This window comes from Camelus bactrianus, unplaced genomic scaffold (assembly GCF_048773025.1).
Source record: "Camelus bactrianus isolate YW-2024 breed Bactrian camel unplaced genomic scaffold, ASM4877302v1 HiC_scaffold_32, whole genome shotgun sequence".
NCBI lineage: Eukaryota > Metazoa > Chordata > Mammalia > Artiodactyla > Camelidae > Camelus > Camelus bactrianus.
Genome location: NW_027413947.1, coordinates 285,892 through 298,339, shown reverse-complemented (window position 1 = coordinate 298,339; position 12,448 = coordinate 285,892). Strand labels below are relative to the sequence as shown.

General features: G+C 40.6%; 1 long non-coding RNA gene across 1 annotated transcript; it reads right to left on the bottom strand.

Annotated features, from left to right (window-relative positions):
- Positions 1-323: 323 nt before the first annotated feature.
- On the bottom strand, positions 324-7,764 carry LOC141576768 (uncharacterized). The gene is made up of 3 exons (XR_012505187.1): positions 7,658-7,764; positions 2,131-3,518; positions 324-1,806 (listed from the first exon to the last, which is right to left on the bottom strand). It is a non-coding gene; the product is annotated as an uncharacterized LOC141576768 (long non-coding RNA).
- Between the last annotated feature and the right edge of the window lie 4,684 nt (positions 7,765-12,448).

Below are 12,448 nucleotides of genomic sequence, written 5' to 3'. Positions count from 1 at the left end.
AACCTTAGAGCTAACCTCACAAGAACAGCGGTTGGCCCCTGGGTACCAGATTCTGAAAGTCAGCTTCCTGTGGGCCAAGTGGGCTTTGTTCAATGCCTGCACTTTGTCAGGCCCAAAGCTGGTGCTCAGGAGGACCTCTGAAGGCATTTTCACAATACTAAGTTCAAAATTTCTTAGAATCCCTGAAACGAAACCTAATACCACCCTTGGTATACTCTGCACAACTGTAAGACTGATGGGCCAGACTTGCTACACACCCCTGTGCTCACTGATAACTGAGTGAGTGGGTCACTCCATACAACCTCAAATCTACCAGGCTGAGGGCAGAAACAGTAAGTTGTCCTAAGACACCAGGTCAAAGTCTTGCAGCATCTCAGAGGCTTAACAGAAGGCAGGAAGTGCCTCCACAGAGTTGATGGTGTGCAGTGTGTCAGCCCCAAGACCTGGACCACCACTGCCCCCACCAACAGGATCCACACAACCTCAGGCCCACTCCTGCCCACAGGGGCAACAAGACACAGGGCAACTCTGACCCACTCCCACAGAGAGAAGTGGGGCAAGAACTAACTGACAGCAGGGTTGGGGCGGCTGACCTGCAGGGAACACAAGGAGCTCTTCCACTTCCTGACCTTCATGGCTGAGTGATACATTGTCACCGACCAAATGGGCCAAACCTGGTTCAGGGTCAGAGATGGACCCCAGAGAGCCAGTGAGGAAGGTAAAATCCACCACGAGGACTAGGAGAGCAGCCTCTGTCACAGTCAGCATACTCAGGGCCCTGCTCACCTGCATGGCCACCCCGACGGTCCGGAGCCAGAGGCTTTGTGACATATTGGTAACAGGAGTGGGGTGGCGAGGGAACTTCGGTCAAATATCCAAATTTATTTCCTTGAAGAAACACAAGGAAAGGACTAGGGGAAGTTCTAGGAAATATTTTAACATAAAAAGAATGTCTTATGCTACTTCTGTAAACCTTCCCCCAGGGGGAAAGTATTGACTCCCATGGGCTGCCCAGGACCACACACCCAAGTTTTGAGGTGCCCCAGCCCTGGAAACTCTAGTCCTGGGCACACCAGAGCACCCAGCCACCCTACTCACAGGAGCCCTGACTCGCACCTGTGCACCCTGTCCTAAAAATACCTCTCCATCCACCAAGAGTGTCATGCAAAATGTGGGACTCCCCCCAGGCACTAGCTTTCCTTCAACCAGCTTGTTACTGGGTGCAAAAGTGGGAGGGAAGGGGGGAGGCTAACCTCCCTTAAACTCCCCTGCAGCTCAGAAACTATGTGTTCAAGGTCACATGTCACTTCCATGCTTAAATTTTTCTCCAAAAACAAAATCTTTGCTCTTTATATAATAATTATCCTTGTATTAATAAGAATCTCTTCATTTTGACTAAAACAAAACAAGAACAAAACAGTAATTTGTCCTGATTTTGCAACCTGAAGAGAAAATTGCTTTGAAAGGGGTCTGTCAACTGCTACCTACAGACTGACACAAAGACAAAACTGATGGATTAGTCAAGTGGGCATTTTAAATAAAGGCCAATGAGACATTTTCCTCCGAATCTTACTGATTTAATTTTAGAGCTTCCTGTAACTCCTCCAGCATGGTAACGGAGTCTAGAAAACACAGGAGGACTCTGTTCAATGATTCACGCTAGAACAGCATCACTCTGAATGGTAATTCTCAGGGTACAGAACCACACACAGCAAGAGCTGGAAATGAGTTTGAATTCTGGCTGACTGCACAGGACTCCTCACAGTCACTGCTGCTGCTGTCTGCTCCTTACTCGGGAAATGAAGCCTGGAGGGAGAGGTGAAAGACACATTGGCTAATTGAAGGTTCTGTCTAATCAGGCTCCAATTAAATGACATCATACTACACAGGATGCTCAATACCAGTTATCAAGCTGCTCTCACTTACAGCTGGAACCTCCACAAGCATCCCTGTTCAGAGAAGAGGCTAAGCTTTCAGCCCCTTAATTCAACTGGTAAACAGATGGAGACCCACATTCATGGGGAGGGGAGGACAGGCACGGTGGGAGCAGGGGTGGCAGCCACAAGGGGAAGTGTGCAAACACCGTTTCTCTCTCACCCCCAAACTGGCCAATTTCCCATCTGTTTTTACCTTAATGGCCTTTGCAGTCTCCAGTGGTTGCTCAGGAGGGATTCCCACCTCCCTCTCCCTTGGCAGCTGTTGAATGAAATACATAATATCTCTACCTGCAATAGGGATGTGTTTGATGCAGCTTCCAATTACCTAATCTTCCACCTGGGGAGACAGAGAGGCAAAACAACATGTGAGTAATTCCTGGAGGGAAGCCCTCCCTGGACTCTAAGTTAGACTCCTGCCCCCACCTGCCCTGGCAATGCAAGCATTTACTGAATCTCCACTCTGTGCAAAGCTCAGGACTGGGGGAGGGGGAATAAAATGACCATGCATGCAATTCCAGATGCTCTGTAAGCAAAGTGGCCTTTCCATTAGGAATGTGAAGAGAAAACCGCAGAAGGCATTTAATTTCCAAAATGCTGTTGTCTGTCCAAACAATGGGTCACTATTGTTCCTCTAACAAAAAGGAAGAAGTTTTAACTATTAATTTTTTAACATTTTTATTGAGTTATAGGCATTTTACAATGTTGTGTCAAATTCCAGTGTAGAGCACAATTTTTCAGTTATACATGAACATATATATATTCATTGTCACTTTTTTTTTTGCTGTTTAACTATTAATTTTTAAACCAACTACAAATTGGCTTGCATTTAAAAGTCAACAACCTGGTTAGCATGCGTTACTTAGGGTGTGACAACCTGGACTCAGATCCTGGTTCTACATCTGTGGGCAGAGTAACCATGACCACACCTGTTAACACATATGTTTCAGCCTTGGCACCTTCACCTATCATATGCGGCGAGTGGGTGCACAGAAGAGACCCAGTGACAGGCAGCAGGTCAAGCACACAGCATGGTTTAGGCATGCATTAAGGACTCAGTAATTGACCTGCTCACTCTAGTAAGGGCTGCACTTGGTAGGAAGGAACAGTCTGGCAGGTTCCCCTCAACCCTATGCTATGTGAGATCCATGCTGAGGGGAGTTTGGATCTGCTCACCCAGCTGCCCTCCCGGGCCAGTGACCTGGTTGTCAGCCGTCACCAGCAGGAGAGGGCCAGGAGCTGCTGTGTGGCCCCAGGGCCTCACCAGCCCCCTGGGGTGCCACTCAACATGCAGGCCACAGGCTGGGAAGGTCCAGCTCATGCTGGTGGGAGCAGCCGGGCAGAGTGGACAATCCCCACCTGCACCAGGTAGAGGAGGCTTTCTGAGCACCCTGATGGCACTGGCTGCTTGTCACACACTCATGGAGACAGAAGGTTGGAGCGAATCCTCATCCATCTGATGGATGTATCAGTTCCACCGAATACAATCACAGACAGTTACCAGTGAATTTGCAAGAAAAGGTGACTGAATTCCTCTTATGTCTTCTGAGGTGCACAACTTCTAGAAGTGAGAGAGTGTGTAGCCTTTCTCAGGAGACCAAGCCAATTGTAGAATATTTAAGATCAAGATAAAAGATATGTACACATTATTAAAATCAGAAACTTAAAATCATAAGAACAGTAGCTCTCGCAAACAGAAACTATTCACAATTTCTATACTCAGTACATTACATACAACATTTTCTAAAATTAATTCAACCCATGTTGAGTATCAGCTTCATCACAGATTAAATATATTAAAATAACCCACAGCCAATGGTAGGAAAACAAGTAAGTGAGTTGTGCTACACCCACATGATGGGCTGTCAGGTAGTTACTAAATATCTTTCCACAGAGTATTTAACCATAAAGATACATCAGGGATAAATCAATATGCAAAATACAACTTCAGGAGCACATTGTACAATTAGAACACGAAATCAGATGGAGGGTATCCCAACTGTGCTTAAAACGTGTATCGTGTGTCTAAGAAAAAGAGCTCAGTAGACTATACCGAAAAAGTGTGGCACAGTCCTCTGGGCAGGTTTGTGGGTCAGTCTATTTTCTTCTTTACATTTCTCCATTTTACCTAAATTTTGTACAGTAAATGTAATTTTTATAAATAGGGGGGAAAAAACTGCACTAAGAAACAGAAAAATCTGAACAACAACTTTCTCTGTGGGCCTGCACGTAGTGTGAAACTTGTTTCAGATGCACAGGGGAGGCCAGGAAGCAGACCCACAGGCACAGACCCTGACCTCGGCCTGCACTGACCTCTGAGGACGTGACCTCAGAGAGGAGCCAGGCAGGACCACACAGCAAGTGGCACTGAAACACCTCACACCCAGGAGGGGGCAGTGTTCCAAGACTGGCTGAAGGGGCTGCGAGCACAGAGCATGCTCTGCAGGCTTCCTGCCTCTCCTCACCCCTGGGCCAAGGGGACACTGGCAGGGTGCGGGGACACAGGGGAAGGATTTGGCTTTTTCCTCCTGACTGTAGACACGTCAGCCTCTCCCTGCAGTGATTTCTGAACTTTGAGGTATTAAAGCACCAGCATATTAGTACATCATCTCTGCAACGTCTTGAAATAAAACAGTGACTATTTTTTAACTGAAATAAATGAATTTTTTTTAAAAAAACCTAGTTTGCATTTTTTTAAATTTAAGTCTTAGTTGATTTACAAAGTTATGTTAGTTTTGCTTACATTTTTCTCCATTATAATTTTATATTTTACTGAAAATATAAAGACTTATGATTGATAAAAATTCACTGTTAAATCTTTTATTTGTAAATATTAGAAAAGAAAGTTATTTTTGCTATCTCAACTTTTTATACACTTTCTTTTAATTGTATCTGTGTTATTAACCATATAAAAATAATGCAAATTGATATAAAGTAACATGCATTTACAAAGTCAAACAAGTTAGATTGAAATATCATTTTAAGAATTATTTTTATTTATTGGCATTTATTTTGAAATATTTTCAAAATAGACATGATCCTTATTTTGTCTACTTGTAGATTCAATACCCTTTAACATAGCATTTATATAATCATATCTTACTTCTTACATTTTAAAAAATGTATCCTTTTCTTAGTACTTATTATTACTTTTTAGGATAAATATATAGTTACCATTCCTTCTGATTCTTTGAATGTCTTGGTATTACTTTGGCTTAACTACAAACATAACAACCTTAGTGGTAACACAATTATAGAATTATAATATTTTTCCTCAAAGCTTTATAGCTATTTCCATAATATTTTGTGGCTAGTCAGTCTTTAATAGAAGAAGACAAGGCTATTCTTTGTTTTCTCTATAGAAGTAATTTTGTTTATATTTTTTTCTGGTCCACTTTTAAATTTAACATTTTGAAATAGATATAGGTATATATCTATTTTGCATTATAATTAAGCTCTAAATATGGTATATTCTTTTACTTTTCTTGATATGCCTATTTCCCTGCCCTGGGAACAAATCTGGGTATCCAACACTTTGGCACATTTTCTTGGTTGTTCTCTGATTGCTAAGAGTCTGGTCATACCCATGCTTTAGCTACTGCACTAGATGACTGAATTTCTAATGCTATTTCCTTCTTTTGAGCTGCAGTTTCATTAAATTTATGTATTATTTATTTTAGAAGCAAATAAAAGCTTATATTTATAGGTAAATGGCATAAGTTTTAGTGGAATGTGGAGATCACAATACAAATGTTTAGTTGATATAGATCTTTACTCTAAATAATGACGAAATTTTTTGATGTTAAGTTGCCTTCCTGATTTCCTTCCCTCTTCTTTCTTTTTGATTGGTATTTTTGGCTCTAAAATTTATTTTTGTGGCAAAATCTTATTTGAATTGATACAGACATGAAGGATACACACACACACATAAATGTCTATATAAACTCTGCTAAATAAATAATCATAAAATCCCTGTTCCTCGAATCAATCCAAAATATTTTAAGAATGCTGCTTTCCTTGGATTAAACTTAATTCTTCTCCTCACTTATTTATTAAGCAGCATTCCTTTGTCATGCAGTGACTATAGCCTTGTTCTTCCTGCAAGTAATTGTGTTTTATAAATTTGTAAGCAACCAGAGTGATTTCAGAATTTGTTAAAGATTTACAAAAAATTGACATGATCTTAACCACATGCTGCTATTGCCAATATGCCCTTTAGAGTGATGTTTTTACTAAAAGCAATGTCTGACTCCTTCACATTCCTACAATAATGGCCTTATTATTGTACTACAAAAGATGACATCTTCAAATAAAAAATGTCTAAGTCTATAATAACATTCCATGAATTCACTTATTACACAATATTAACAAACTACTTAAAGAATGATCAAAACCATGTAAGATATTATTTCTCATGTATTGGAAAAAATATTATGATCAAGTAAATTAAATCTAATAGTGCTAAAACATTCAAAGCCTTTCCAATGATAAAAACTTTAAATATAAAATATTCTACTTCAAAAATAGTTTCAGAAATGTTATAAATGGTGAGAGGATGTATATATCATATATAGTTTTCTGTTTATGAATTTGATTATATTATAGCAATGGAACAGTGTAATATTAAATTTTTAAAAATGCAAATCAATTGAAGATATAAATTAACCTCAAATTTGGGTTGTAAATAACTTTATATTTAGCTTTCAGTTTTCTTTGTGTTTTTATATCATTTCAGGAAAGTAATTATCATATATAAGTGTACAAATCTGAGTCTTTAATATGTCTCAACCTCAAGAGTTCTAAAACCCCTCAATTTCCTTCTTTCCTTCCTTCTTTCTTTTCTCCCTTCTTTCCTATTCCTTTATTGGTAATTTTGGGTATAAAAGTTAATTGTTGGCAATAATTTATCAGAACTTTTAATGTGAATGAAGGATGAGAGATATATACATATATACACACACACATATAATGATGATCCTACTTGGAATAAATATTTCCATATTTCTATGAAAAATTATGAATGAATTTAACTATAGTATGTTATTCCTTAACATTTTTCAAAATATACAGTATATGTACTTACAACTTTATACTGTGAACTTAATTGTTTAATATCTACCTTCATGCATGGAAGAGTTTTTATGTTATTATAAAGTATACTTTAATAATGTGATAAAGGAGAATTACATGGTGTTAAGAAATTATGTTAATGTAATGGGCTTTATGAATTCACAAATTAGCTGAGCACTGAGAGTGATTGGAATTAGATAGGCAAATCTCTTGAGGGGAGTAGGGGATTGATGTGCAAAAGATTATTTCTAAGAGTGAGAATAGCATGTGTATGGCCCTGTAGCATGAGGGAACATAGTAAGTACGAGGATTGTAAGAAGTGTATCTATGGTAATGATCATGAAGGTGAACAAGGAGTGATTTGAGGCAACTAACAAGGGTAAGGCCAAATATATAACAGTCAGCTTATTACAGCAGGCTGTCCGGCGAGCCGGCCCTCCGCCCGCGCCGCGGGGTGGGCAAGCACCCCGTGGGGGTCTCGGGCTCCCAGCCCACTGCCCCGCCTCACTGCCACCTGCTAGGCGTCGTCCGGGGACGCCCGTCGCCAAGAGAGACCCTCAATCACAAGTCACCCCGCCCTCCCCACCCTCCTCGCCGTGCCACGCAACCCCGCCCCCGAACCGCCCTCCCGATCTCCGTGCAGTACCCCTCACCCCTCGCCGGGAAGAACGCAGTGGTTCCAGCAGCTGTGGCGGCTCTTTGAGCCCAAGGGGCGGGCGCGGCAGCCATTGGCGGAGGCCGCTGCCTCCGGCTGTCAATCCTGCGGCCAGGCCCCGCCCCACCGGCGGAGCGTGGCAAGACGCAGGGCCGCGGGGGCTATCGGGACGGCTCCAAGATGGCCGCGCGCTTGGGGTCCGCACCTGCTGGCGGTCCCGAGCCCCGTTCACTGCCACCGCTGCTGACCAGAGCCGCCGGTCGGCACGGCGACACCGGGGGCTGACCCCGCGGGGCGGGAGGCCGCCATGGCGACCCTGGAAAAGCTGGCGAAGGCCTTCGAGTCCCTCAAGTCCTTTCCGCGCCCGCCGCCGCCGCCTCAGCCCCCTCAGCTGGCAACGCAGCCTCAACCGCCGCCGCCGCCGCCGCCCGCCCAGCGCCCTCAGCCGGTACCGCCGCCGCCTCGGCCCCCTCAGCCGGTACTGCCGCCGCCTCGGCCCCCTCAGCCGGCACCGCAGCCTCAACCGCCACCGACGCCCACCCAGCCGTGGGCCAGGAGCCGCTGCACAGACGGTGAGTCCCTGCGGGCCCCTCCCCAGCCCTGCGCGGGTATCCGTCCCTCCCTCGGCCTCCCCCAAAGGCCCCGAGGCGGTCCGGTCCCCAGGCCTCTGCTTTCCCGGCTGCGAACCTCGGGAAGGAACGGGGCTGTGTTGTGATCCGAGGCCGCGGGTCCTGTTCAGCTTCCTCTGGGCCACTCCCACCCCTATCCTCGTCCGGGCCAGGTGTAACATTTTATCTTCCCTTTTCAACTGAGGGTTTAAAACAGTGTTTCAGATAACTGTCAAAACGCTATGCATGCAAAACCCTAGGTTAATTTAAGGGAAGGAGTAGGAGAGAAGGGGGAAAGGAGAGAAGTTCACCGGTCACTTCTGTGGGGGTGGGTTACATGGTCACAGTGGTGAACGCTTAACTGCTACATGGCCCCGTGCGCTTACCGTCATAGTCGTTACTGTTACTAGCCCCGGACAGCACTGGTGTTAAGGAGGCATGACCACGGAACAGGTGCTCATTGAGCTTAATTTTACACAAACAGTAAGATTTCCAAGGAATCAAGACAGGCAGTAAACGCCAGCTGCAGAGGACAGCTTGTGCAGGGTTGGGAAACAGCATGGCATGATCAGAACTTTAGTTTGACTGGCTTGAAATGTAGAGGGAAAGGGAAACTTCACACTGATGAATCAGAGAGGAGATAGCTGTTTTTATTAAACTAAAATGGTTAAATGAGCCTTGTTGGTTAATGATTTGCTTTAGCAATGTGAATTTGGATTCTGCAAGTATTTTATAAGTTCTGTAAGAAGCTTGTTTTAAAATTTCAAAACTCTTAAGATATTAGAAGTTCAGTTATATTTTATAAGAATTTTTTAAAAAGTGTTTATTTAACTCAATTAGAACTGAGTTCCTTTAACATAGACTTTATTATCTCATGTATTAATACCTGCTAGAGGTACACAATGACAAATGTGATTTATAAACAGACACATACAGACACAAGGAAAACAGAGCATTTAGCTTCAGTAACAGTTTAAGAGAAAAGTCAGAAACAGAAATTTTCCCTGGTCAAAATATCAATAAAAGCACCTGGGGCTTATATCCTTTAATTGATTTGAGCTCTAAATGGACAAATACACAATTTTTTTTTTAAATTGCTAAGAACAAGTTTCTTTTTCATGTTGAATAATGATTTTGAAGTTTAAATAAATACCAACAATAGAGCTATGAGGGAGGAAAAATATAAAATACTGATTTTTTTTTTAATCTCACCGTAAGGTGCATTCTTAATTACATAGGAGAGAACTGTCATGATTTGCGCAACTCGCTTGCAAATAGTTCAACAGTATTAACAATGATTGAATTTAGATGGTGGGCATATGGGAATTTATCATCCTATTAAACAGTTTTCTGTACTTCTGAGACTTAGAATAAAACATTGGAAGGAACCTGTTAGACATAATGCTCTATGTGAAGTAATTTGTTCCCTTTGTGAAATTCTAGGAAGGTTAAAATGCATGTTCATAACATCAAGAAAATCACAAGCATTTACGATGTAATCAGAACTACCTGAGGATCTGTGAAATTTGGTGAGTTGGTGAATTTTTTAAAATGTCTTAAAACATTTTGTTTTTACAAAGATTACAGGAGTAAGAGAAGATAAATTTTAATCAACTCTTAATATTTTTTTCCTGGTTGATGTGATATAATTAAATGTGGGGAAAAAAGGTAAATTCTAAAAGGAGACACTACCTTGATGGTTTTCTATGGAGGAAACTCAAGCAGGAAGAAGTTTAATTTAAAAACATAAATTACTGCTCTTTATAATACATTCTAAGTTGTCATTCTTTTGAATGCCTTCCTTTCCAAACAGGTGTGTTATTCTGGGAGATCATCAGGACTTCTGGGTATTTGGAGGTACTGACCTAACCAGTGGAACTGCTGATTTATAAGAAGTTGTCCAGAATTTTGGAAAACTGATTAGTAGAGGTAAAAAATGTTTCCTTGGCAAGTGATGACAGAAAGTGACTTGAGTGAATTTTCCTTTGTTTTTAGGCAGATGTACCTAACCATGTATGTTAACAATGATTACAGGCTGGAGACCGAGAAGAACTACCATTTTTGCCAGCTGGGATGCAGAAAAATTTGGACTTCTGGGTTCCACAAATGGGCTGAGGTAACTAAGACAGAAAACGTATCTTCTTGGTCAACATGTATCTCAGGGTAATCACAGATGTGTTCCATTACCTGATATTGTTTTAATTTGGATAAATACTCAAGAAAATTTAAGAAATAGAGTTTGCTTTTGCTTTTACATCAGTTTGGTAAAACAGAACAACCTCTTAATTACTAAGTACAAACCAAGTTTTTCATTATTTTTAAAATATTTTAGTTTCTATTTGTATTTTTTTGTGATAAGTAAGTAAAATCTGTAAGCTCAGAAAATAGTCAAACCTAGGAAGCTGCTTCTGACAAGTGAATTAGCTTATTGAAAATCTGATATAGATCCTTGGCATTAATTTTCAAGTTTTTACAGTTTCCTTGGATTTCTTCTATCTAGGAAAACAACATGCTCTTTTAAGATGACTATACTCTGATTATAGTCTCTCCTTTATGGATTCCGTACTAAATTGTAACCATAGGTATATTTTACCATTTACAAAAGTGCCTGGTTGGGAAGTATAATACAATGATTTTGTTAATTGAATTACTCTAAAATTTCAAGGATTTATTTTTAATTCAATTATGATTAATTTTCATTTGTCACTGGCTCTTAATGCTTTATTTTAAAGTGTCTTTCATAGGCCCCCTTCTTTCATCTTCTTCCCTTAGGCTCTCTGTCCAGTAACTCTAAGTTCTTACATGTTCATGGTCGGCTTGTGTGTTTTTTTTAAAGCAGGTGCACCAAAAAGCACTTTCCTGTGACTATCCTCTGTTTTGTTCATCATTTATGAGTCCCAATTTTATAGAATTGATTTGAAGAATGTCATATCTTTCTTATCATTGTGTCTGGTTTTTAAAATGCTTTCCTTCTGACTCATTTCCGCATACTTTAAAATAATAATATGAATCAAATAAGTATGGGAATAAAATCACAGTTACTTGTATCACATTTGATTCCATTTATATTGCAAAGTCTTATTATTATGTTGGTGTTATGAACATGCATTTCATAATACACGTATTTAGATGAATCAGATCTTATTCATTAAGGTCATTTACTTTTAGAAATATGTAATTTCTTGTGAATACATGTATATAGAAATACATGTGTCTTTCTATAATTTAAGCAGCTTAAAATACAGATAAAATAAATCCAAGATACAAGATAATATGCCTTTCTTTAATTTAACTTCATGTGAGTTAAAAGACAATTTGAATATTGTTTCCCATTTTCTACTAGCTTCTTGATCATGTTCAGCAGCACATTTATCTTTACATATAGTTAAGGAATCTTTTATTTCTACTGTAGCTCTGTCATAATGGAAATTCTGCAGCAGAATCAGCTGTCATCTATCCCGTGTGGCCAAGTGCAGAGGTGAGAATTCTCATTTGTGGGATGACTACTCACAGCTTTAAATGTTTTTACTGTAACTGCTCTTATAAGGTAGCAAGATAGAGAGAGAGAGAGAAATAGAGAGAAGAAAAGAGTTCTCTCTGCATATTCCCATGTGTGTGATGGCATTAGTCTTCTTCTGCTGTATTTTTCTAGAATGTGTGTGCGTGTGTGCATGTATGTGTGAGAGAGAAATGTCTTGTCTTTGTCCTAATAGCCACTCTTCTCTCCCTCTAGTTTTTTCTCTATCCTCCCCTCCTTTCTTTTTCTTTTTCATCAATATCTTCTCTTTCAAAAAATTCTTGATAAATCAAATTTCCAACTTCCTAACTTTTAATATGGTAAAGTTACTTGGATCCCCAACGTCAAGGGATCTCTTACTTTAATGTCTTTAAGGATTGCCAGGGACACCTTTTAAAAATACAGATTTCCAAGCCTTACTTTGAGCAGTTCTCTTCCAGTAGATCCAGGGTGAGGCTGAGCATCTCCGAGCCTTCCCCCTTCATATTATGGTGCAGGGGATCAGGGGCAGTTTTCCTCTGGGTCTCCCTGCTGTTGCTATGAAAAGTGGCTACAGCATCACTAATATTTTTCTTTCTTGGTTTAATTGCTTTAATATTATCAAGCAGTTAATAGCATTTTCTTAAAATGATGGTCAAAGGCATAGGCATTTGATTTATAATGG